Here is a 3,519-nt window from a genome sequence, read left to right as displayed (position 1 = left end):
TTGTGATAAAGCAATCGTGTTTATTTTTTACTTCTGACTTAACATTAACGTGAAGCCATGGTCTCCAGTCAGTTGATAGTTGCTGGCTGGAAATGCAACATCGTTGTTACAGGCAGTCTGCGAAAACCAGTTCATAGATGTTGGCCACTGATGAATCGTGTATACGACTGGAATTAATCCAGTCAGCGTCAGTTAGGGCCTAACGATGGTGCCCTGAAGCATCGTAACTGGTAGCCATGTAGTGAATAACATCGTAAGGATGGCTGTAGATGTTCCAATTTATTACATATTTAAAACCCTCTCCTTCTCCTCTACCCTCCCATTCTTATCTCGAACCAATAGGCGTGCAATATTAAAACTCCCAAGATGATGGAAACAGAACAGTTGTGCGATTTATATCTCACGCTCCCTCCCCTCTATCTCCAACTAGAGTGTAGTATTAGAAAATACCCCAACTGTAGAAATGGGAAATTAAAAACACTCTCCTGCTCACCCTCTGTCCAGTCAATCATAGTAGAGTATTAAACATCCAACATTGGGGAAATAGCCCAGCTGTTTAGTGGAAAATTTGAGGAACCACAAGAAGTCAGAACATATTATTAAACTGTTCTATAAAACAGTTTTGTTCCCAAAATACACGTACCCTTCCCCTCCCCCTGTCTCCAACAAATCAGATCATAGTATTAAAAAATAATTCAGATATGTATTAAAAATTACATAACCTCCATTTGAAAGTCAAAAATTATATTCATTATTTCCTTGAAAGTCTCACACCTATGAAATTATACTAAAATCGTGTGTAAAATGGTGTAAAGTTACATTACATATGAACAAACCAACTGCGTACTTTGTATGCTAAAAACAAACAAAAAGTTACTTGAAACTTCCTGGCAGATTAAAACTGTGTGCCCGACCGAGACTCGAACTCGGGACCTTTGCCTTTCGCGGGCAAGTGCTCTACCAACTGAGCTACCGAAGCACGACTCACGCACCGTACTCACAGCTTTACTTCTGCCAGTATCTCGTCTCCTACCTTCCAAACTTTACAGAAGCTCTCCAGCGAACCTTGCAGAACTAGCATTCCTGAAAGAAAGGATATAGCGGAGACATGGCTTAGCCACAGCCTGGGGGATGTTTCCATGAGAAACATCCCCCAGGCTGTGGCTAAGCCATGTCTCCGCTATATCCTTTCTTTCAGGAATGCTAGTTCTGCAAGGTTCGCTGGAGAGCTTCTGTAAAGTTTGGAAGGTAGGAGACGAGATACTGGCAGAAGTAAAGCTGTGAGTACGGTGCGTGAGTCGTGCTTCGGTAGCTCAGTTGGTAGAGCACTTGCCCGCGAAAGGCAAAGGTCCCGAGTTCGAGTCTCGGTCGGGCATACAGTTTTAATCTGCCAGGAAGTTTCATATCAGCGCACACTCCGCTGCAGAGTGAAAATCTCATTCTAAAAAGTTACTTATATGCCCAATACCACCTGACTCTGGTATGACCAATACTACCTAACTGACACTGCACATCAAAAAAAGGCAGAAATGGAAATGGGGCTGAGTGGACGAAGTTTCCATATTGTGTACTCTAGCTTCATGTTTTATTATTAAACTAATGAAGATGGGTACTATGCATACTGCAAGTGGCATATTGTGGTAGTGGATTTTTATTTAGTTATTGACATCTGAAGTTAGGCCCGTAATATTAAAACGATTCCTAGGTCAAAGATATGTATTATACACGGTGAAGCGAAATTCGCGCACTCGGGCTTCACAGCGCGACTCCTCACATGTCAGCAATAAAAAAATGTTTCTCACAAAATTTCGTCGGGCGAGTACATCCGGCAGAAAAAGGACGTTAAAGAGTGCCAATCTGGCAACACTGTAACCACATTCATGGTAACTACCTCTGACAGCACATAGAGGTTTGGGTTAGCATGCAGAAAGTCGAGGGTTCGATCCTGGGTTGATACGAATTTCTTTTATTTGCTAATTTCATTCTGACATTTCATACTGTAATATACACCGTTTCTTAGGTCACATGTCTCCTAAATTACAACATTTTGTAACGCTGAACATAACAAATATGTGGTTACACAAATAAGAAACAGACAGTTGAAACAAACGACCTGTCATAGGACAGAATAACTACAAAAACAATATCAATTCCGAGATGCTCAAGATGATAGCACATTACAATAACTCAACATCTACTTTCCATTTATACTACAAGTAATGTGAGCGCTCAGATGTTGCACATTAGCAGCCAGTGACAATAATTATGTCCATCTTAATGACTGCATGGCCTCCGCAACAGAATACGTTGTCCTCTGAACAACAGATGCGCAAATCAACCTCCCTGCACGTCCAAACATTGCGCAACCCGCCGGATAATACAGCTCTGGACCCTTCGCAGCAAAGCTGTGTCCACAGTAACAAGAGCAGTACGAACACGCGCTACCAATTCTTCCACATTCGTCGGCGGAGTAGAGCACATGTGCTCCTTTAGGTGTCTCCACAGGAAGAAATCCATGAGATTTAGGTCAGGTCAACGCGGTGGCCACACAACTGGACATCCACGTCTGAACCATTTTCCTAGAAATGCCCAGCGCGTCAGGCAGATAGTTTAAGAAGAATGGATAATACCTTCGTGCAGTCAACCGATCAGGCAACATGTAGGTGCCCAAACACCTGTCGCCCAATATTCCAGTCCAGACGAACTTACAAGGGAACCTCCCCATCGCACCCCCCTCAGATTTAGTTATAAGTTGGCACAGTGGATAGGCCTTTAAAAACTGAACAAAGATCAATCGAGAAAACAGGAAGAACTATGAAAAAACAAGCAAAATATACAAACTGAGTAGTCCATGTGCAACACAAGCAATATCAAGGAGCGCGTAAGCGTAGTATCACCGTGGTCCCGTGATTAACGTGAGCAGGTACAAAGCAAGAGGTCCTTGGTTCAAGTCGTTCCTCGAGTGAAAATTTTACTTTCTTTATTTTCGCGAAGTTATGATCTGTCCGTCCGTTCATTGACGTCTCTGTTCACTGTAATAAGTTTAGTGTCTGTGTTTTGCGAACGCACCGCAAAACCGTGCGATTAGTAGACGAAAGGACGTGCCTCTCCAATGGGAACCGAAAACATTTGATCGCAGGGTCATAGGTCAACCGATTCCTCCACAGAAAAACACGTCTGATATATTCTATACGACACTGGTGACCGCATGTGCGTCACATGACAGTTATTTTTTGTCGACCCACCTAACTTGTACACTTGGCGAATGGGTAAAAAGATTCTTCTATCTTGCCCGATTTAGGTTTTCTTGTGGATGTGATAATCACTCCCAACAAACTGATGAAAAAATAATAGTTTGTCACATAAACTGAAAATAAAAAAATTAAACTTTTCACTCGAGGGAAGACTTGAACCAAGGACCTCTCGTTCCGCAGCTGCTCACGCTAACCACGGGACCACGACGCTCCGGTCCATATACTCTCCTTGATGTTGCTTATCTTACACATGGACTACTCAGTT

General features: G+C 42.7%; 1 non-coding gene across 1 annotated transcript; it reads left to right on the top strand.

Annotated features, from left to right (window-relative positions):
• The first annotated feature begins 1,301 nt into the window (after positions 1–1,301).
• On the top strand, positions 1,302–1,376 carry Trnas-cga (transfer RNA serine (anticodon CGA)). Its single transcript has one exon. It is a non-coding gene; the product is annotated as a tRNA-Ser (tRNA).
• The last annotated feature ends 2,143 nt before the right edge of the window (positions 1,377–3,519 follow it).

The sequence above is a fragment of the Schistocerca nitens genome, chromosome 3 (assembly GCF_023898315.1).
Source record: "Schistocerca nitens isolate TAMUIC-IGC-003100 chromosome 3, iqSchNite1.1, whole genome shotgun sequence".
In the NCBI taxonomy this organism is placed as follows: domain Eukaryota; kingdom Metazoa; phylum Arthropoda; class Insecta; order Orthoptera; family Acrididae; genus Schistocerca; species Schistocerca nitens.
The sequence above is the reverse complement of the archived record's forward strand: the minus strand, read 5'-3'. Positions and strand labels throughout refer to the sequence as shown.